General features: G+C 35.6%; 1 pseudogene; it reads left to right on the top strand.

Annotated features, from left to right (window-relative positions):
- The first annotated feature begins 3255 nt into the window (after positions 1 to 3255).
- On the top strand, positions 3256 to 11903 carry LOC140961514 (probable helicase MAGATAMA 3; annotated as a pseudogene).
- Positions 11904 to 24546: the final 12643 nt, after the last annotated feature.

The following is a 24546-nucleotide window of genomic DNA, read 5'->3' as shown; positions in this document are numbered from 1 at the left end:
ATCATAAAAAGTAATATTTTTTTATGGATGACCCAAATAAACTATTAGATTCACGAAATTGATTCGTGAGACTGTCTCTTAAGAGTTTTTGTGATTATCTGGATAGTCAAAATATGATGAATAAGAAATATCTATGCATTTTCCATACGTGACCAAAAAAAGACCCGTTAGAGATGGATTTTAATAATAAATAAATTGATGATTACAGAAAGATTGCCAATTAACAATTAATAAAAACACACCTCATGTTTTGTTCAAGAAATAGAGGGGTCAACAATCGATCTATANTAATGGGTGAGTGACATATCATCGGTGCTCACATAGGTGTGCACGGTAGGTGTGCAGCATATCAAAACTATATATACACACACACACACCTTTGTAAAAAGAAAAAAGAAAACCGATTGACCGATAGGTCGAGTAATTTATTTCAGTTAAACCGAGATTTTTCTCACCCGCGTGTCAATATTCCATTTGGTATTTAATTTTTTTTTTGGGAATATGTTTGATTTCTGTAAAATAGTAAAAAATTAAAAACCCAACTTAATTATATTTCACGAATAAATATGATCATATAGAGAAGTGACATAAATGAAAGGTGACAACTTAATTTTTTGTACCATCTAATAGACATTGTAAGACCCTCTACTCCTCCAAACAATAAAAGACCTTGAAAACTGAAATCTAATTGCCATATGATCATAAGATATATCAAACCAGACGGAGGAAGCTGCATCAATTGGAGCATTCAAATAACTGTTGGAACAACAATTAATCAAATTATAAAGATTTTAGACCAATTCATTATAGAAAACAAGCCTTCGAAAAATATTACTTTCGAATTAAATTATTTATTATTCGATAACAAATATGATCCATCCAATTCTAAACGATGAATAAACAAACATTAATATAAAAGATAAAAAATTGTGTGAGACGGTCTCACATGTCGTATTTTGTGAGAAAGATCTCTTATTTGGGTCATCCATGAAAAAATATTATTTTTTATGCCAAGAGTATTACTTTTTATTATGGATATCGGTAGGGTTGACTCGTTTCACAGATAAAGATTCGTGAGATCGTCTCACAAGAGACCTACTCTTAATAAAATTGATCAATTCTTGAAAAGGATGAAATAAAAACGTATATAATTTGGTCATCTTTTTTTTTCTTCATCTAATTATTCAAATTGTTCAGCATTTTCATTATATTATTATGTAAAGATCAAATGAAACCAGAGTAACTGTTGGCCAGCAAACAGTAAAAATATAGGTTTTGTTTTTAGTAGTTTAGGTTAAAAAAATGTAAAATAATAATGTAATTTTAGTTCCATATATTTTGTTTTAATATCATTTTATTACTCTAAGCTGTCAAATTTATGTCGTGATGTGACCTGATATCTATATTATTTTTCAATTTTGATCATTTTTCCGAAATGACTCGGATGTGACACCTACGAGGCTAACACGTGGCTTCGAAATTATGCTAATGTTTGTTGTGTAATATCAATACTTACGATGAAAAAAGACTAAAAAATGTCAAAATTGAAATATAAAAGATTAAACCAAAATCGTAAAGAAACAAAAATATATGACTAAAATTACAATTGTCCATAATGTAAAATTAATAATAAACATCAATATCATAAGTAATCAAAAACAAATTTATCTAATTGTGCAATGTAGTCGTTGGTGTGTATGCACTTTTTTAATTGTTATTTCGCACACAAAAACTTATATGAGACCATTTCACATAGGCAAAAACTTGTGTGAGACGATCTCACGGGTCGTATTTATGAGACATAAAAAGTATTACTTTTTATAATATTAAAAATATTATTTTTAATTACATATATGAGTCGAGTCTACCTATTTTATCTTATATATATAAATTCGTGATACTGTTAAAAAAAAAAAGCTAGTATATTTCACCCTGTCTACGGAACTATATGTTCGGTAGTGAGCCGACAGTTAAAACAACTAGATTTTGTATATTTCAAATTCCAATTAATCAAGACACGTGTTTTAGGTATATACGTGATTGTTTATGATAATGTTTCATTGTAATTTTTAATCTCCCAATTTTCCAAAAAAAAAATACCATTATTTCAAATTATAGGCTATGCTTATTCGATCACGAAATTATTAGATTATATTCAAATTTTTGACCGAAAAGATGTTCGCAGCATATATTTTTTAATAGATTTTTTATGAGACGATATCACATATATTTGTTCATATTTATAATAATAAATAATATATTTGACATTAAAATTAATTTTTTAATGGATGACTCAAATAAAAAATGTCTCACAAAAATGACGTTTCACAAAAGTTTTTGTGTATATTTTTTTTTATGTTGATTACCTATTCGATGCATTCAGAAGTTATTTTACATTTAAGGATAAATTGGATAAACATATGGATATGTTTTTATGTACCGATATAATTTTTTTTTTGTTTTGTTCTTTCCTTGTTATAATTTCAAACTAATTGCTATGAATTATTACTTTTGATAATATAATCAAGGAAATAAATCGTTTTTTTAAATTTAAATAAGGTAATCTATACCAATTATATATATCAATAAATAATTTAATCTTAAACTCAACTTTTTAAATGAGTTAACTCATTATTTTATCCAATCTAAATAAATCAATAAATAAATATGCCATAATGCAAACATATCTTAAGTATTTTCTAAATAATCGACGAATAATTTTTTTTAAAAAATATATTATTTTTATATATCTCTTTTATAATAAAATACATGAAAACCACGTAGAATTAATTTAATATAAAATAAATAAAAAGAATGATTTATATGTCATCCAAAAGAAAATTCAACAAAGTCAATGTTAAATGATCTAACTAAGAGTAGGTCTCTTGTGAGACGATCTCACGAATCTTGATCTGTGATACGGGTCAAATCTATCGATATTCACAACAAAAAGTAATACTCTTAGTATAAAATGTAATACTTTTTCATGGATGATCCAAATAAGAGATCCATCTCACAAAATACGACTTATGAGACCGTCTCACACAATTTTTTTTTCTCTAACTAGATTGACACAATTCTCAGTAGGCGAAATACCATCTGTAACCTCCATCTTCGACCATGAAATTACCAAAGCACCCCTTCCGGTTAACATTAACCAGTGTCAACCGGACATTCCCTTACCCGGTGACTGTCCCTCATCATCCCCGTCGCCTATAAATACCCCTCGAAACCTTTCTGCTGTGTGCAAGTTCTCGCCTCTCTCTCTTACCCTTTTTGCCCTCTAAGCTGTCTCTATCGATTCGCCTATAGATACAGAATAATACCAAATCGCAATTAATTTTTATAATTTCTATTTTGTTTTTGCCTCAAAAACTGTTTCTCTCTCCAGATTCGGTATCCCTTTTCAGGTAAAACTCTCTCTCCTCTTCTCATGGCGGAAATTTTTATTTAATTAATTGGTTTGGATTGGGAGGAGCGTTAATTGGTAACAGTTTACTGTGGAATTAGATCGAAAGAAAATCTGTTGTGTGATGCATTTGACTATTGAGATTGGCTGATCTTTTGCTGGGACTTGTTTCGATCCGACCCGGATTTCTGGATTATACGTCTAATGTTGTTCTATTGAGTGATTTGGAGTTAATTATTTATTAACGCTATTGCCGATTAAGACGTGTATCAAATTATTGTAACCCGAGGATGTTTTCCTTCGAGTTATGGTATTTGGGGAGACGACGATTCTTTTGGAAGTTGGTGGTTTATGGTTTGTGTTGTTTTGTGATTTAATCTGATTATGGGGCGGGGGGATTAGGGTTTGCCAGCACGGCCTTTGTGTGCTAGGGATTAAAAGTTTTGATTTTATAGTAAAGGTGAAATAACTGATTAGCTTTCTATTTTTCGTTGCTCTGTTACTTTGCGTATTGCCTTGTCCAAAGAAAGAAATGGGTTTGCGACCCCGAGTGAGCTAATTGTCTGTGGCTGGGTTGTTGACTGGGGTTGCAGTTGTCACTTCTGACTACGTAATTTAGGTACTCGGATTCACTTGTGTTGCTGTCTGGTGTGTCGATTTGGCATATCACTTTCCAATAGATGCCTCGATGGAATCTGATTTTTCCCCTTCTGAATGATTATCTTCATGACAGATGGCAATATCAAGTTCTGGAACTTAAATCGAAATCTTAAACATCAAAAGAACATAAGTAGCAATTAAAATTTTATCTTCCCGAAATTACTAAATTTTTTTGATACATGAAATTGTTAGAGTTATTGAGTAGTAACAAATAGAGTCCTTTTTTATTAGCGTGATGGCCAAGGACAGCTACTCGTTTTTCATGGAGACAGAGCCTTGTACATGTTTTTTCCTTCAATGGTTTAATAGATTGCAATATTTTGAGAAGACATACTGGAGCTAATTTTAATATTTATTTATGTCGATTGACCGTTCTCTTAATCAATTACCAAGGCTCTAAAGTTAATATGTTTATGTTTCTTTTGTACGGTGTTAACACTTGTTCTATTTTATGGGCAGAACCTTCATTTTATGATTGATTGTGTTTTGAAGAACAATCATACTTTATATCTTCCGATGCTGTTTGGCAGTTGATACCCCTTGAGGGATAGTATGTAATAAGTATGATTATATTTTTGGTTCTTATATGTGTTTCCCAATTTCAATGCAGAACTTTCCTGTAGTTCTAGTTCCAACATAGCTGGGATCTGAAGATTTATGCCGATTGTCTCTGTGATTGGCATTTTATATCCATTTTCTTCTAAAGCTTATCACATAATAATTAGCGCCAGAATTGGTGGATATATCTATTTGCTTGTGTGCTTCTGATGTGAAATGGGCTCCAAAGGAAGACTTTTATTTGATCTTAATGAACCCCCTACCGATGATGAAGACGTGAATAATGATGCTGTTTTCTTCTTCCAGCCTCAAAGGGCTGTTCCTTCTTCAAGTACTGCTACATCTGACTTGTTTTCTGTCTCAGCTACTTTCCAAGGGATAGTAAATAACCATGCCTTCTCCCATGCATCTTCTGTATCTGGTTTTCAACCTTTTGTCCGGCATCAGATTGAGAAAGGCAGCAATCACTCTGTTGAAGAAAGGAGGTCTGAGAACACAACCTACAATTTTGCACCGTTGCCCAAACCAAGTAATGGACAGGATGTGAATGCTGTTCTAAACCTGCAATCAGGTTCTGCAGAAGCACAAGCTGAAAAGGAAGAGGGGGAATGGTCCGATGCAGAGGGTGCTGTTGGTACTGACAGAAATTTTTTTACCCCTGAGGAATCAAGTATTGGTGGTTGTAAACATTATCAGGAGAAAGGCATGTCTGAGATAAATGGGAGTAACGAACTGGTGGGTGAGGGAAACATGTCTCTTAATTCTCATGATGCTAAGAATGAAAATATCATTTCTTCAGTTGGATTGGATCATGAAACAAATAACAAAAGAAGCAATGTACATATGGATGCTCAGGAAGGTTCTGTTCTAGAGGCAAAACAAAGAGAAATTAAAGGAGTTGAGGCAAATCATGCCTTGAGGTTTGCAAATAATCATGGAAAGCGTCCTAAGCTTGATCAACAAAAGGAAGTGATGCTAGGAAAGAAGCGCAGCAGACAAACCATGTTCCTCAATCTGGAAGATGTTAAGCAAGTTGGTGCTTTAAAAACTCCAACTCCTAGAAGGCATATTCCTGCACCAACAATAACTCGGACAATAAAAGAAGGTCGTGCCACAATGCCATCTTCTGAACAGGAGGATAAACAATTTCAGCCTATAAACAGGGACACAAAACAGTTTGATGTATCAAGTGATGGAGGAAACAGTCTGATTGAGTCAAATGACTTAAAAAATGAAGCTAACGGAGAAAATAATTCTGTGCCTTTAGGACTCTCTAGGAGCTCGAATAGTTCGACAGATCTTATCTCCGAGGGACAAATAGCTTCAGTTTCTAGACATGGTTCATGGAAGTCATCCACTGATACAAGGATTGTTAAAAGTTCATTAATCCCTGGTAGGAAGCCATCTATAAGCGGGCAGAGTTTTACTGGATCTAAACTGGCAGCTAAAAAATTACCCTCCAAGAAGGTACCTATTTTAAACACCCAGTACCAAGATACTTCAGTGGAACGCCTTTTACGTGAGGTGACAAATGAGAAGTTTTGGCATCATCCAGGTACCAAAGCATCGTTCAGGTGTCAATTTACATGTTAATTTATTCTTCATGACACCTGCCTTTAAAATTAGAACAGTTCAGGTATTTGTGGTCGCGTGGTTCATTCCTGAACTCTCAGTATTGAACCCCATGGACAGGCACTGGTATGGATACCTAAGATATTGGTCACTTAATTTGTTGGGGATAATATGGGTCAAAATTCAGTGTTAATTTTTATAATGAGAATCTGACAGAGTATTTCTTCTTGGGACATAGAATCCTTCATAGAATATAAAGCATTCTGGTTTATTAAAGCTTCCCAAAATGTTTTTTGGATCCAGAAATTTCACGAACACTAATCAATTGATTGTGAATTCTTTCCTTGTACTTGTCGTCACAATGTCTTTGACATATACTGGAATTAAAATATTCTATCTCCAAAATTTTTGAACCAGATACAATAGTTTAAAGGTAAGGAAGGCCCACCAATCAAAATAGGTGATAGTCTCTTATCTTGTTACGTGAATGACTACACATAAGTGATGAAGTTTGTTTGGTTTATAGTGTTATGTTCCAAATTTTGGTATTGTAGTTTGCTCATGGCTATGTGTTTCTTTGAAACAGAAGATGAGGAGCTTCAATGTGTTCCTGGTTGTTTTGAATCTGTTGAGGAATATATCAGAGTTTTTGAACCTTTGCTCTTTGAAGAATGTCGGGCACAACTTTACAGTACATGGGAGGAGTCATCAGAAGCAGCAGGAAATCATGTTAGGGTCCTCGTGAAAAGCATTGAAAGAAAAGAAAGGGGTATTGATCTGTTTGTTCTTATTTCTGTCTCACTAATTAGTATTTCAGTCATCAATCAGAATGCAGAAGTTTCGCATTCCAGTTGCTCTGATGTGTGGTTCTCCATCCTAATGGATATCCTATTTAAGTTACAGCAGTGAGCAGTCAGCACTCAGCAGTCTGCTGTTAGCTAGCTGCTACTCTTTTGGCATCCAGAAAATGGTGATACTAGGTTGCTGATTTTCCTTTTCTTGTTGTCTGCTCGGATTTCTTGTTTTCTAAAAGTGGGGTTCTTCACATTTTACTCCAATTGTTCTCCTTTTCATCGGGCCATACATGTTCTGACAAAAGTGATACATATTTTTTTCCATTTTTATCTAGTTTCATGCTCAATTTCCCGTTAAATATCCGTACAGAACATATCCCTGATAACATCATTATCGTAATATTTTCAATTTTCTTTTTATACTTTTTCGCAGGGTGGTTTGATGTGATACTGCATCCGCCGCATGAACACAAATGGGCATTCAAGGAAGGGGATGTTGCAGTTCTTTCCACCCCTAAACCTGCATCTGGTTTGTGTATGAAGCTATATTTTCTCTTTTAGATCTTATACTCTGTTTATCAACTGGAAAACTTCTTTTTTTCAATCTCTGTCTTCTGAAATGCAGTCAATCATAAGAGGAACAGCTCATCAGTACTTGAAGATGGGACAGTTACTGGGCGTGTCTGTGGTACTGTTAGACGACATATGCCAATTGATACCCGTGAGCATACCGGGGCAATCCTTCATTTTTATGTCGGGGACTCGTTTGATTCCACTGGGTGAGTCAGTTTTTCAATCGTCACTTTGAAGTTTGGCTCAATTCATTTTGTTGCCATTTGTTTCTTGGTTTGTGACGGTCTACTAGATTTGCAAATGATGAATGTGATCCACCATTTATTGAATATTCAACCAAGCACATCACAAGTGCATTCTTAGTTACGAAAAATGCACAAGGTGTTTATTCTAGGCTCCAGGTGCAATGAGGCTCAACCGTTGCTCCAAGAGACATTTCAAGACTCAACCCTTTATTGAGTCGCACACCGTAAACATAAAGTATAACTCTCGGCGCCTTGTTTTAAAAGCATCTCAAATGAAGGATTATGCACTTTTAAGTACAATCCAGGCAATGATTATTTATATATTCTGTTCTATAAAGAAAGTTTGATTCATTGTTATTCAATGACTTGTAAATTGCACATTAAATTTCACATGCAATAATTTTCTTCATACATCTAAATTTAACAATAATATTACTTTGTGCCCTTCACGTCAATGAGCGCACCTCGGTAAGCCTTGAGCCCAAGCTTTTGGGTGTATGTTCTCTCCTTTCTAAGCTCTGGTGCTCTTAATATCATTGAGTGCAATACACCTGTGTTATGATTGGTCACTTGAAGTGTGAACAGAACATATCAAAGACAATTGTTAATCACTGGCCTCATGAGTAGCTTTGATCTGATCGGACCTTATAGGGGATGGTATTCCTGCGTCTGTTGGTTATTTTGCAGTTTCTTTTCATGAACTGATTATTAATTTTAACAATTAATGATTAATATAGCAAAAATGATGATCATATTCTGGGGAAGCTCCAACCAGGGGGTGTCTGGTACCTGACTGTGCTTGGTTCTCTTGCTACCACTCAGAGAGAATATGTTGCACTGCATGCATTTCGCCGTCTTAATCTGCAGGTTTTTATCCATTCCCTTTATGTGCTTATTGTTGGGGTTAGCGGTAATGTTTCAATATTGATAGCTCAAGTAAAGTATTTTTTCAGATGCAAAATGCGATTCTTCAGCCTAGTCCTGACCAGTTTCCGAAGTATGAAGAGCAACCACCTGCCATGCCTGAATGCTTTACTCCGAATTTTGTAGATTACCTACGCAAAAACTTTAATGGACCCCAGTTAGCGGCAATTCAGTGGGCTGCGATGCATACAGCTGCTGGTACATCCAATGGTATGGCAAAGAGGCAGGATCCATGGCCTTTTACTTTAGTCCAGGGACCTCCTGGGACAGGTAAGACTCATACAGTCTGGGGCATGCTTAATGTTATCCATCTTGTTCAGTATCAGCATTACTATGCTGCATTGTTAAAGAAACTGTCACCTGAAAGCTATAAGCAAATCAATGAGAACAGCTCGGATAGTATTGCTGTTGGATCCATTGATGAAGTTCTTCAAAGCATGGATCAGAATCTGTTTCGAATTCTTCCAAAACTATGCCCGAAACCTAGGATGCTTGTGTGTGCTCCTTCAAATGCTGCAACTGATGAACTGCTTTCGCGTGTTCTTGATCGTGGTTTTATTGATGGTGAAATGAAAATCTATCGTCCTGATGTGGCTAGAGTTGGGGTGGATTCCCAGACTAGGGCTGCCCAGACAGTTTCTGTAGAGCGCAGAACTGAACAACTATTGCTGAAGAGCCGTGATGAGGTTTATGGATGGATGCACAATTTGAGGGTTCGTGAAACTCAGTTATCTCAGCAGATAACCTGCCTCCAAAGGGAACTTAATGCTGCTGCAGTCACCGGTCGCGCACAAGGGTCTGTTGGTGTCGACCCTGATGTTCTTGTGGCCCGAGACCAAAATCGAGACACTTTACTTCAAAACCTTGCTGCAGTAGTAGAGAACAGAGACAAAATATTGGTCGAGATGTCTCGGCTGGTCATTTTGGAAGGAAGGTTTCGTCCTGGTTACAACTTTAACTTGGAGGAAGCTCGTACTAATCTGGAGGCAAGTTTTGCGAATGAGGCAGAGATCGTTTTTACTACTGTTTCAAGCAGTGGACGCAAGTTATTCTCTCGTCTTACTCATGGCTTTGACATGGTTGTGATTGATGAAGCAGCACAGGCTGGTGAAGTAGCAGTTCTACCTCCCCTATCTCTTGGTGCAGCTCGCTGCGTGCTTGTGGGGGATCCTCAACAGCTTCCCGCTACTGTCATCAGTAAGGCTGCCGGAACATTGTTATACAGTAGGAGCCTGTTTGAGAGGTTCCAGCTAGCTGGGTGCCCAACAATGTTGCTATCTGTGCAGTATAGGATGCATCAGCAAATTAGGGATTTTCCTTCTAGGTATTTCTATCAAGGGCGTCTTAAAGACAGTGAGAGTGTTGTAAATCTTCCAGAGGAGTTGTATCACAAGGATATTTTATTGAGGCCTTTTGTCTTTTATGATATCTCTCATGGCCGTGAATCTCATCGTGGGGGTTCTATGTCGTATCAGAATTCACAAGAAGCACGGTTCTGCGTTTGTCTGTATGAGCACCTTCAGAAAACTCTAAAAAGCTCAGGGGTTGGTAAAGTATCTGTTGGCATAATCACCCCGTACAAGCTGCAGTTAAAATGTCTTCAACGAGAGTTCAAGGATATAATGAATTCAGAGGAAGGAAAAGACATTTATATCAATACAGTGGATGCTTTCCAAGGCCAAGAACGTGACGTCATTATAATTTCTTGTGTTCGAGCATCCAGTCATGGTGTTGGGTTTGTTGCAGATATTCGTAGAATGAATGTTGCTCTTACTCGAGCAAGAAGAGCTCTTTGGGTATGATTTTAACTCACATTTTTATTGGCCTACAGACACAAATTAACTGTTTTGAAGCGAAATTGTTTATTATTTATCTTGTAATCATGACAGGTAATGGGAAATGCTAATGCACTGTTGCAGTCTGAAGATTGGGCTGCATTGATAGCTGATGCCAGAAAAAGAAATTGTTACTTAGATATGGATTCTTTGCCTAAAGATTTCTTTCCAACCGAGTCGAGTACTTACGGCTCATTCCCTTCCCAGATACCTAGTGCTAGAGGCTTGAGGTCCGGACAGGTATAGATCACATGATCGGCACCTGGAGTCAGCTTCTGGCACGCCATCAGAAGATGATGAGAAGTCGATTACTTCTTCAATTACCAGGAATGGGGGTTATCATCGGCTCTTGAAGCCAGGAACTGAGAATTCATTCAATGATTTTGATCAATCCAGTGATAGAACTCAAGGTGCTTGGCAACAAGGATTACAAAAGAAGCAAAATACTACTGGTGTCTTGGGAAGGCGAGATTTGTAGCAACTGGCATGATGCAATGCTCCATTTGGATTGCAGGGCTCTGATATTACCATGGAAGCTCTTACAATATGCTCCTCGTTTTCAAGGACACTCAAAAAGCATCATTCTTGACCTCACGACTTGATGTTCAACCGGTGACAAGAAGGTGCCCCGGCAAGTTCAACAACACCAGGAATGGAAGCCACTTTGAATAATGGCCTCAAATTCTTCCCCAACAATTCCATTGTGGTAAGACGGTGATAGACTCCAAATGCCTCAAGATGTTGCCATTCTTGGGCCAGTTGTGCCATATCGTCATTGGAGTTAGTGGTAAGGTTTATTTTTTACTCTCGTACTACAAGTTCTAGGTTTCTAGTCAACTTTGCAAGAATCTCTATAGGTTCATAAATTGGAATCTCAACTACGCCATGATTCTTAACTAAAAATCAGTTTCTTGAGGTGGGTTGCAGCTTGGAAAGCCGATTTTCCTTGTCCAATGATTTTTGGCACTCTATCGCTTTCCACGGCGATTTGAAGAAAATGGCACATTCTCTCCTGGGGCAATACATTTCCATGGTAACCAACTGGTGGAACGGGTAATCGAGATGTGGAACTTTGTGATCCTTTTGTGTAAAATATTACCCGAAGCAGGAGGAAGAATAGCTGTTACTCATTTAACGAGGAAAGAAGGTCGATATATCGGAGGTTGATAGTTTATGTTTACTTACAAGTTTTGAATCTTTGATAATATGATGATAGATATCAAAGTACTTTGGTCTCGATAGATGTACAGAACTTAGTGCTTAAAGAATTCTGGTAGATATGTATGTAAGATTTTTGGCATTTTTGGCAGAGAAAGTAACAGATCTTTATTTATTTTGAATTATACTCGTAGAATTTGGACAGATACCTCTGTAGTTTATATCTGATTGTTCCTATCATTGTAGCGAGTTCAATTTGCTTTGATTTTAAACCACAATAATTGTAAAGCCTTTTATGCTAGGGTGGACTACGAATTCAACTTGGCGCATCCGAATCACACACAAAACTTACCATTCTAAATAATTGTTGCTAAATTAAATTTCATTATCTCAAACAAGTCTACGTAGTCTCTCTTATGTTCTTGCACTATCAAATACGTGGAACTCTCGGTAAAGCCCATCCCTCGGAAGGAGTTGGGGTATCTTGTTTTTGGGTGGATTTTATCCTGAAACAGGGCAAATCAAGTTGCTGGTCCAGTAATATAATACAAGGGATGACGGAAATGGATTGTAATTTCTTCCCAAAGATACATCTCTCTTCTATCATGAACAAAATAAAAACTTAATTATAAATTTTAAGCGAAAATAATTCCAATATCCTTTCACTTTATTACGTAATGAATTGTATATCAAATATACTTGCATATGTAACTGATCCTATTTTCTGCTTATAAACTCGAGTTTGATTTGGATCGACACCATAATTAAACACGACCAAATCCACCAAATCAACCCTAGAAACAGATTTATCTTTTTTTTTTTTAATTTTTTCATTAAATAGGTAAAAAGTTAGTACAAGAACAACTATACTGGACATCCTGAGAGATACAAAATATAAAACTCAAATCACACCTCTCTCTCTAAATTACTGTAGTACATTAATCACATTAGGTAGACATCGAAAACATACAATGTTAATCTTCTTAATAGCTTCTTCAACATAAGTAGTCTCATTCTCTAGATTTATGTAGTCTCATTCAACAGAAGTACTTCCCACGGTAGACGCCTCTGAAGGCACGAAGGATTGCAGTAGCCGAGCCCATCAATTTCTTCATACCAAGCCAATGATGAATTGCATCCCATATTTTTTTCGCTAAAGGGCACGAAAAGAATAAATGGGCCATAGTTTCGAACTCACCTTTGCAAAGCACACACGATTTATCTTCAACAAAAGTAAGCCGATCTCGAGTAAGGAGTTTAGCATGCGCAAATAACCAAAAGACTAAACGGTGCTTAGAGAGTAGGAAAGACTGTGCCACCAGAGGTTTCCAAGGCCATTTACGAACTCTATTTATAAAGAATTCATCGCCTTGCGGACTCCTGCAATGCCCACTGAACCAACTGTCCATGCAGGAAATTGTTGTTGGAAAATTTTGATGCTTAATGAATGAAAATTAAGCAAATAAATCAATGTGTATGATTGGAAAAATTCGAAAAGAAAAACGAAGCTTAATGAACGAATATTAAGTTCGGTGGTTCTGAATTAAACTCGAAACGAGTTCATCAAATGTTGAAAGAAACTCAAACGAGTAGTCGGAACATGTAAGGGACGAAAATCGAAAAAAAGAAAAAAAAAAACTTGAATATTTGAGTGCTCATTATTCAAGAGTTGTAAATGTATCTTGGGAGAGGAGGGCCACAAAACTCAAGCACATTGTGAGGGCAAATTCTTCTTAAGGAGAAAGTGTTCAACACTTGCCTCTACAAAGCCATTTCTTTGTTTTCTTCTTGTTCTCCTCTCATATTTTGTATACCCCATCAAACAATCTTAAGAAGAATTTGGTTTTTGATCATTTGCAAGAAGAATTTTCAATGGCTTCATCATCTACAACACAACATTCAACCATTGCACAAGGAGAGAAACCAGAAAAATTTTCTGGTGTGGATTTCAAAAGATGGCAACAAAAGATGCTCTTCTATCTCACAACCTTGAGTTTGTCAAGGTTCTTGAAGGAGGATCCTCCCACCGTTGCTGAAAACGAGACGGACACCAACATGAGGGCCGCTTTGGATGCATGGAACCAAAGTGATTTTCTTTGCAAAAACTACATCCTCAATGGACTTGACAATGCATTGTACAATGTGTATTGTCAAGTCAAGACCGCCAAGGAACTTTGGGACATGCTTGATAAGAAATACAGAGCGGAGGATGCGGGCTTGAAGAAGTTCATAGTTGGGAGATTTTTGGACTTCAAGATGGTGGATTCAAAGTCCGTAATGAGTCAAGTGCAAGAATTACAACTTATCTTGCACGAGATTCATGCGGAAGGAATGAGTCTAAGCGAGTCCTTCCAAGTTGCTGCGTTGATCGAGAAACTCCCTCCGTTGTGGAAGGATTTCAAGAATTACTTGAAGCACAAAAGAAAGGAGATGGGATTGGAGGATCTCATTGTGAGATTGAGGATAGAAGAGGACAACAAGAGCACCGAGGCCAAGGCAAGTAAGATGGCAGCAAGGGTGAACATTGTTGAATCGAGTTTCCACGGGAAGAAGAGGAAGTTCGAGAAGCAACCACAACAAGGCCAACAACCACCAAACAAGAAGAAGTTCAAAGGCACTTGTTATAACTGCGGAAAACCAAATCACATGGCTAAGGATTGTAGGAAGCCAAAGAAGGGAAATCCTCAAGCCAACGTTGTTCAAGAAAGGTCGGTACCATTTGATTTTTCTCAACTTGATTTGTCTGCAGTTATTTTGGAAGCAAATTTGGTTGAAAACTCCAATGAGTGGTGGGTTGATACCGGAGCAACTCGACACATTTGTTCCAACAAGGGGATGTTCTCCACATACACTCCATCGACCGGGAGAAAATATACATGGGGAACTCCGCTACGTCTGAGGTGGTGGGCACCGGAAATGTGGTATTGAAGATGACATCGGGTTTTGAAGTAACCCTTGTTGATGCACCTCATGTACCAGACATAAGAAAGAACCTCGTGTCGGGGTCTCTGTTGGTCAAACATGGGTTTAGACTAGTATTTGAGTCTAACAAAGTTGTATTGACAAAGAGTGGTCATTTTATTGGAAAAGGATATCTCGATGAGAATCTTTTCAAGTTGAATGTAATGGCTATACGCCAAAATGTTGTTGAAAGTAATAAAGGAAAAAGTTCTATTTACTTGCTTGAGTGTTCTCATTTATGGCATGTTCGTTTAGGACACGTAAATTTTAATACCTTGCAACGTTTAATGAAACTTGAATTATTGCCTACACACAACGTCGATCCAACACAAAAATGCGAAATATGTGTTGAAGCAAAAATGACCAAAGCGCCTTACCACTCGATTGAAAGATGTACAACTCCTCTAGAACTAATACACACCGATCTTGGTGATTTAAAGTTTGTACAAACTAGAGGAGGGAAAAGATACTACATGACATTCATTGATGATAATACAAGGTACTGTTACGTATATCTTTTGAGGTCGAAAGATGAAGCTCTTGAAGCATTCAAATGTTATAAGACCGAAGTTGAGAATAAACTAGGCAAACAAATAAAGAGGGTTCGAAGCGATAGAGGGGGTGAATACGGAGCACCGTTTGATGAATTCTGCACATCTGTGGGTATAATTCATGAAACTACTGCACCTTATTCAACACAATCGAATGGCATTGCCGAAAGAAAGAATCGAACTCTAAAAGATATGATGAATGCTATGTTAATAAGTTCAGGACTACCCCAAAACTTATGGGGGGAAGCAATACTATCGGCTAATTACATCCTGAACAAGATACCCCACAAGAAAAATGACAAGTCACCTTACGAATTGTGGAAAGGTCACAAACCTTCCTACAAGTACCTTAAAGTGTGGGGGTGTCTAGCTAAGGTTGAAATACCAAAGCCTAAACAAGAGCGAATTGGACCAAAGACGGTCGACTGCATATTCATCGGGTATGCACATAATAGTAGTGCCTATAGGTTTATAGTGCACAAATCTGAAAATGCAGAAATGAATACGTGCACGACAATTGAGTCAAGAAATTCAGTATTTTTTGAAAATATATTTCCTTGTAAAGAAAGGAAAGAAAATGGTTCTAGCAAGCGAAAACTTGAGATGGAGCATGCAGGTCAAGTACCTACACATGAACCAACTCTAAATGAAAATGCTACACCATTGGAAAGTTCTTCAAAGGAGCAAGAACCAAGAAGAAGCAAAAGGGCTAGAATCTCAAAGTCCTTTGGTCCAGATTTCCATACTTTTATGTTGGAGAATGAACCAAAAGACATACAAGATGCTTTGGCTAGCCCTGAAGCTCCCTATTGGAAAGAAGCCATCAACTCTGAAATAGATTCCATATTGCAAAACTATACTTGGGAACTAGTGGATCTTCCACCAGGTACCAAGCCATTGGGATGCAAATGGATATTGAAAAAGAAAATGAGAGTTGATGGAAGTATTGAAAAATACAAAGCCAGACTTGTGGCCAAAGGCTATAGACAAAGAGAAGGTCATGATTTCTTTGACACGTATTCACCAGTTTCAAGAATAACATCCATTCGTGTGCTCATTGCTATTGCAGCTTTGCATAACCTTGAGATACATCAAATGGATGTCAAAACAGCATTCTTAAATGGTGAACTTGAAGAAGAAATATATATGGAGCAACCTGAAGGCTTCATTGTTAAAGGACAAGAAAGAAAAGTTTGTCGTTTAATTAAGTCACTATACGGACTTAAACAAGCGCCCAAGCAGTGGCACGAAAAATTTGACAAAGTAGTATTGTCAAATGGATTTAAGATTAATGAGTATGTCTATATGTGGATGACATGCTAATAATGGGGAATAACCAAGAGTTGATTAAGGGTACAAAGAAAATGTTAACAAAACATTTTGATATGAAAGATATGAGTATTGCTGATGTAATTCTAGGGATTAAAATATTTAGAACTCCAGAAGCAATAGTCCTATCTCAGTCTCATTATGTAGAAACAGTGTTGAAGAAGTTTAACGCTTATGACTCTACCCCAGTAAAAACACCTTTGGGCGTGAATGTCCATTTGGCAAAGAATCGTGGAGAACCAGTTTCCCAATTGGAATACTCCAGAATTATTGGAAGCCTTATGTACATCACTAATTGTACTAGACCGGACATCGCTTGTGCGGTTAACAAGTTAAGTCGGTTTACAAGTAATCCTAGTGATACACATTGGAAGGCGTTGACAAGGGTGCTTAGATATTTAAAGCACACTTTAGAATATGGACTAAATTATTCAAAATATCCTGCAGTACTTGAAGGATATTGTGATGTAAATTGGATTTCTGACACCAATGACTCCAAATCCACCAGTGGCTATGTATTTAGCATTGGTGGAGGAGCAGTCTCATGGACGTCAACGAAACAAACTTGCATTGCTAGATCTACTATGGAATCGGAGTTCATAGCGTTAGATAAAGCTGCAGAAGAAGCTGAGTGGCTTCGCAACTTTCTAGAGGACATTCCGTGTTGGACAAGTCCAGTGCCAGCAATCATGATACATTGCGACAGTCAGTCGGCAATTGCAAGGGCACAAAACAGTATGTACAATGGAAAGTCTCGACACATTCGTCGAAGACATAATACTGTGCGACAGTTGATCTCTAATGGAGTTATATCTGTTGATTATATTAAATCAAAGGATAACTTAGCGGATCCGTTTACAAAAGCATTAAATAGAGATCAAATGTACTGTCTGTCAAGAGGAATGGGTTTAAAACCTACCAAATAAAGTTTTCATAGTGGCAACCCAACCTTGTTGATTGGAGATCCTAAGATCTTGGTTCAATGGGACAACTAAATTATGAGAACTTGAGGAATCACTCCTCATTCCTATGACGATGAGTGAAGTTGCCTACAAAGGTAGTGAGGTTAAGTATTGTACTTTTCATGATTCCGTAGCTTGCAAAAGCGGGGTAAGTAGGATACCCTTTTACAAGGAGATCACCTATGTACGTGTGAGGACGGGCCGCCTCGATGAAACACGTATGAAGCCAAGATGTGTTCCATGGCCAAAACGGACACAACCGATAAAACAAAATGGAAATGGAAGAAAGGTTATCATGTGGGTACAGTTGTCTGGGTTTACATGAACCGCCAAGAAGTTCAAGACATCACGTTCACTTCGTGGCCTAGTAAATCCGATTGTATTCCACTAAGGAAGGTTCAAAGCCAAAAGCCACCTCTCCTGATGTGATAATTTTTCGTATATACTCTCTCTTATGCATCACGAGCATTCATGCATTAATTTCATTCATGTGGGGGATTGTTGGAAAATTTTGATGCTTAATGAATGAAAATTAAGCAAATTAATCAATGTGTTTGATTGGAAAAATTCGAAAAGAAAAACGAAGCTTAATGAACGAATATTAAGTTCGGTGGTTCTGAATTAAACTCGAAACGAGTTCATCAAATGTTGAAAGAAACTCAAACGAGTAGTCGGAACATGTAAGAGACGAAAATCGAAAAAAAGAAAAAAAAACTTGAATATTTGAGTGCTCATTATTCAAGAGTTGTAGTTGTATCTTGGGCGAAGATTGCCACAAAACTCAAGCACATTGTGAGGGCAAATTCTTCTTAAGGAGAAAGTGTTCAACACTTGCCTCTACAAAGCCATTTCTTTGTTTTCTTCTTGTTCTCCTCTCATATTTTGTATACCCCATCAAACAATTGTAACATCAACCGAACCAAAGTTAAGAATCATCACATCACGAATGAAGAGGAGTTGTTTAATTAAGGGTGAATCTTCTCGGTGCCAGTTCCACTGTCAAATCTGCTATAAATATGGATTACCCACTTAATCCACAGACTGTCTTTTTTGATGAATTTTCCATAGAGTCTTGCATAATAGTGCGTTATTCCAAGCACTCAAGTTCTTCAATCCAAGCCCCCATCCTCCACAGGCCGACAAACTGATTTCCAAGCAATGGGCGGCCGACTAGAAGGCCAAACAAACTTACTGCAAAGGGCGTAGATATTGTCCACGATGGAAGCCGGTAAGGGTAGAATGTCTAATCCTTTGGTTAAATCTTCACACATTATAGCCATAAAGCTCCAGTACTCCCCAAGACAACAAAAACCATTCCCTTCTAAAATCAAACATATTTCAAGAAAATGAAGCTGGATATCTTGATCCTCGCATGCATGTTGGCCTCATTGTCCACCACCGATTCGAGCAGTGCCACCGCCAGATTTCTCCACCTTGGTCATGGACAACATGATAAGCTGCATGCAATTTCTCAGCAAAACCAGGACCGAATCGGAGCCGGATGATAGCGCTTGTTCGGGTTTGAAGATTGTGATGAAAGCAATTTCCGACTGTCTATGTTACGCCATTAAGAGTGCTCCCAGCATGGGGCTCGATCTTAACATGACCAGGGCGGCGGCGTTGCCTTCTGATTGTGGCATCAACAATGCTCCTCCGAAGAAAAATGTTAGTCCTAGGTTTCTTTATTTTTATGGTTTTGTGCCCTTGCTAAGGTTATCATTTTTGCCTTAACATGGAGATCAACGAGTTTATTGGGAAAATTATAATTTTAGTCATGTAATTTAGATTGTTTTGGTTTTAGTCTTGTAATTTATCAAAAGTTCGATTTTCATACAATGACTTGAATTGAGTTATAAGACTAAAACAAAAAACAGTTTCCCCAAGTTTATTTATCTAATATTCCAGATCTATTTTTGTCTTTGGTTGGACCTAGCTAGATAGAGATATCTTTTTTCTGCGTTTTCAATTAGTTACAAGCTTGTCAATTTAATTTGTTGGATTAGCTATTATTTTATCTCGAAAGTTCTTGAATGGGTCTTTGAGAATGTGTGGGTTATACATTTAATATATTTTTATAGTGGTTGATATATTTTGAATAAGTAGGTCTCTTGTGAGACGGTCTCACGAATATTTATCTGTGAGACGGGTCAACCCTACCGATATTCACAATAAAAAGTAATACTCTTAGCATAAAAATTAATATTTTTTCATGAATAACCCAAATAAGAGATCCGTCTCACAAAATACGACCCGTGAGACCGTCTCACACAAGTTTTTGCCATTTTGAATTTGGAAATATGTTTTGTTCATTGAGAGTGATTAAACAATAGGATTTATTTATTTTTTTGAGTTCGGGAATTGAAGAGATTCATTACAATTAAATCTTGAACTCAAAAGGGTTTGAGAAAGAACTATTGGGCCTTGAGAACGAATCATCCTTAGCATTAAAGTATTATCATAAAGTTTCATTCAATAATAATTATTCATTTTCAAGAATAAATGTAAATTGTTGGACTCGACCGACCGGCTTTGATACACAAAGAAATGAGCATCCGACAGGTTAGATGTCTGCATCAGCTCGTGATCATACCATGATGCAAAGTCAAGGCAAGGTAACAAATATATATATACATCTTGGTTGGTATCAAGGAATATATGCGAAGATAAGAGGAATAATAATGTTAATATCATGTCACACTTAGAATTGATGGATTGGATTTGAGAAAATATTTGATGAATGTATTTTAAATGATACCTACTTTAAGTATATCGGAAATCCATCATAATTATTATTGAAATTGATGGACTTAATGTATAGGGGGCTTGAAAATTGAAATCCAATTAAATTTTGTTAATCTAAACAAGTTAAGAAATATGAAATCTTGGATTTTAAATCTGTCATTACAGATCCACCAATCAACGGGCAACCTCAGATAATATGAATTCCAATCTTATGCGATTTTTTTAGGATCAAGCGTTTACCACTATGTCAAAAACTATAGTTGTTAGCTAAGACACAACTTTATTTTCTTATATTCACGGCTCCTCCCTAGGTGCTAATGGGTCCGACTGTTAGACCCATAAGTTCGGGGAGGTACGTGCCTATCTGTAGGTGCGGTCTCATATCTCTTAGAGACCAGTCTTACATTTTCCCTATTGTAGGTCATATACACAGCAAAGACAATCTTATCCATTAAGATACGACATCACTATTTTACGTCTCTCTTAGTCAACCAGATCAAACAACGCAACATAAACAGCTTGATGTACGAGAACTTTTCAAAAAATCACTCATTTCAATGCTACTTTCATTTACACACACATAGCCTAACATACTTGTATGCAATGAGTTGAAATATATGTCTAAATATGTGATCCATGACAAACACATAAATAAGGAGAAAATATAATTTTTGTCCGATATATTAACTATTTTCTATTTATAGCCCTGTAAATTTTGAAATCACAGTTTTAATCGTCTAACTTGATATTTATTCTACCTTTTAATTTTTGTTTTCTGCTTATTAAAATNTTGGAATATAATATATTATCCAAATCAAATTTTATAAATATTAATGATTTCTCGTCACTTGAATCTTTGGTATTATCGTAAATTAATGCAACTGTATGTTACACGACCTTTATTTTTTTTTTAAATTTCATTTTGAAACTATAATTATTTTTTATGTGAATTATGACTGACTTTTCTTGCCTTTTCAAACAAAATATTGAAAAAAAGAGAGAAAATATATTTATTTATTTTCCTAGAACATGATAGAGGGACCACCTAGCAACCACCCACCTCTTCCAAATCTGTCTCGAGGTGGATTAATGCATGCCACATAAATATCTAAAATCAACTATTTCAAAATAATAATAATAATAATAATAATTAGGGCTGAAAAAATATACCGAAATATCGAAATACCGAAATATCGTACCGAAAAAATATCGAAATTACCGAAAAAATCGATATACCAAAAATTTCGGTACGGTATGATCAAATTTTCGGTATCGATATCGGTACGTAATTATTATTTTTTTATTATTATTTTTTAAAATTTAAGTTCGGTATACCGAAAAAATGTCGGTATACCGATAATATTTTCGGTATACCGACAAAATTTTTGGTGTCGATACGATATCCGGTATGAACTTTTTCATATCGAAAATTCGGTATGTCGAATATGCGGTATACTGAATTTGCGGTATCGATATCGGTATGAAAAAATTCCATACCGATATTTACGGTATGGTATACGGTACCGTACCGTACCGTACCGTACCCACCTCTAATAATAATAATAATAAAAATAAAAATAAATGAAAATAGTAACAAAAACTTGTTGAACAACTATCCTTTCCATCAGCCAGATGATTGTAACAGTTTAATCACGAAATTTCTGATGAATGGTTGGTGGCCTACCTCTTCATGCATATAGAATGAAATTCTCGATGTTCTAGCCGAATAAAATAGTTATCTGAATTAGGAAAATTCGGAAAAAAACGTTGGATCTAAGTGTTCAAACGTTATTCTTACTAACTCTAATATTAAGTAGTGAATCGTGACATGCGCTTCGAACACAACGTTAGAGGTGCTGTTCAAATCAGTCCTACCCAAAACCAAAGAAATACTACAAAAACATGATAACACAAATGATAACTTATCTTTCCACTTATTTATATATTTTCTAACATGGAAAATGGGTTTTTACCCTAATGAGCTCTATCTTTGGCTTGATAATTTACATTAAGGCTATAACAAGTCCGGTTTAATTTAATGAATGTTTATTTTGAAATGTTATCACCCATTCCGTGATATATATATAGTGTGGCCGAATTAACAAGGGTCTTTGAATGAACAAAATATGAGGTAGGAAATTTGTAAAATATGCGAGATTTACGTGATCAAACGATTTTTTAGCCACTACTGGAATTCATATCAAATATAATCATACGCCAAATATCTTTTGGATTTAAGATTTTAGATGGAAAATGGATAACGAATTATATTATTTGAGGTAAAATATAAAATGTATAGTAGAAAATATAATGAGGTATATATATCTATGAAATGATTGATCCAATATTACTCAAAATTTTTAAAATTATAAACAATATTTCAAATAGTGGCCTCATGTGTTTCAATGCTGACCGATTGACAAAGTTTTCTTTTTTTTTTTTGCGCAAAGAAAACTTGAAATCTTGTAAAATCATTTTAAAATTGCAAAAGTGGCCAAAATAATTCGACTATTACTTAGAATTGTTACAAACTTAATTTTGACGGTGACTCTTCAATTGATAGAATTTAACAACACGTTTATTCTGTTCATTCAATTTTCTATCTACCATTCAAGTGAAATTGACACTTACAACTACTAGCTTTGAGAAATCTTATTTAGTTATTTATATAGACTTATATATATATATATATACATATATATATATACATATATATATGTATATATGATCTTTAAAAACTTCGAAGTAAAACCATCTACAAATGAAACAAAAACGCTTGTTTTTAAAATCATAGAGTTTTAAATGACTTTATGTTGGACTTCGAAGGACTATTTGGGTTTTTTCCATTTTGAATGGAAATTGGATAAACACCTTATGACCTTAATAAGTGGATGATTAAATGTGGAAGAAGATTTTCTCACACAGTAAAATAATATTAGCACGAGTGAGTTTATATTAAGTTATATTTTGTCAATATGTAAGAATGATTGGTCAATATGTTCTCTCTCGCTCGTGCTTGCGCATGGGGTGCAAATCAAGGGCTTGATTTGTACCGAAAAAGACTTGACTTGTGTGCAAGCGTACGAGCGCGACATAAGTGCGTCAAATGTTATACCGATCAAGGCAAAATTACCCACCAAAGTTCACTTGGCTTTTTCTCACTCCAGATCTTTCTAGATGTGACCTTCCACCTGCTTAATTGTTGGTGCTCTATACGGCTAGTGCTTCAGTTAAACAATGCCTTTCGGATGACCAGTCTATAACTACCATATGGAACCCAAGTATCTCAACCTTTGTGTTGTATCTATCTTATTATGTTAAAGACTTAAAGTCATGTTTAATAGCCCATATGTTGTATCTATCTTAATATGTTAGAGTCTAATCAGTCGGAGTGTAATTAGAGTTTGAAAGATTTGGCTCTGAACACTTCTTTGAAAAGACGGTCCGGTTAGAACACTTCTTTAAAAAGACAGTGTGGTTATAAACAAATTCAATATATGATCTTCTGATGATGTCTACAACTTGAGCTTATGATAGAATATGAATGATTTGACATGTCCGGTTGTTAGGGTTATGTCAATACATGAAATTGACGGTGTGATCTTGAAACAACTCAATTTTTTTTAATTATTGCCAAAACTTAAGATATTTTAAACTTAACAATGTCAAAATATATTTATTTTCTCCCAAGAAAAAGATTTTGGCGTGATCTTTGGTTAATTAGGACACTAATTTGCATCCAATTATTAATTTCTCAATTCTTGTATAAATTACCATTTTTTTAATTGATATTTAAATTTAAATTACCATTTAATCTGGAAATATTTACATTTATACCAAAATATCGACATCGAAACTGGTATATTATTAATTAAATTTTAAGATATGTGATGCAAATAATAATTTGCAATTGATGATAAATAATTAATGATTTGTTGGAAACTCATACCCTATAAATTTATTTAAATAAATATAAAGTATAGGCTAATTTCTTTTTTCTTTTTAAATCTAAATCTAAAATAAAATAAATTTAAACACATAGAATGCCATATTATAATTTTATTAAAAAAAATAAGACAGATGAAAAAATTATTTTTTTATATATTTAATAATTTAACACCAACATATAATAATTTTTTTACGTTGATTTTACATCATATTACGTATTCCTGATCACCAAAAATTTAATAATTAGATATAATTATGGTTCAAGTATTTGAAAAACTTTTTGTGAGCGTCTCAAAAATCAATTGTAACGAAGAATAAGTAATAC

Source organism: Primulina huaijiensis, chromosome 16, assembly GCF_012295235.1.
Source record: "Primulina huaijiensis isolate GDHJ02 chromosome 16, ASM1229523v2, whole genome shotgun sequence".
Classification (NCBI taxonomy): domain Eukaryota; kingdom Viridiplantae; phylum Streptophyta; class Magnoliopsida; order Lamiales; family Gesneriaceae; genus Primulina; species Primulina huaijiensis.
This window is presented reverse-complemented; position numbering and strand designations above follow the sequence as displayed.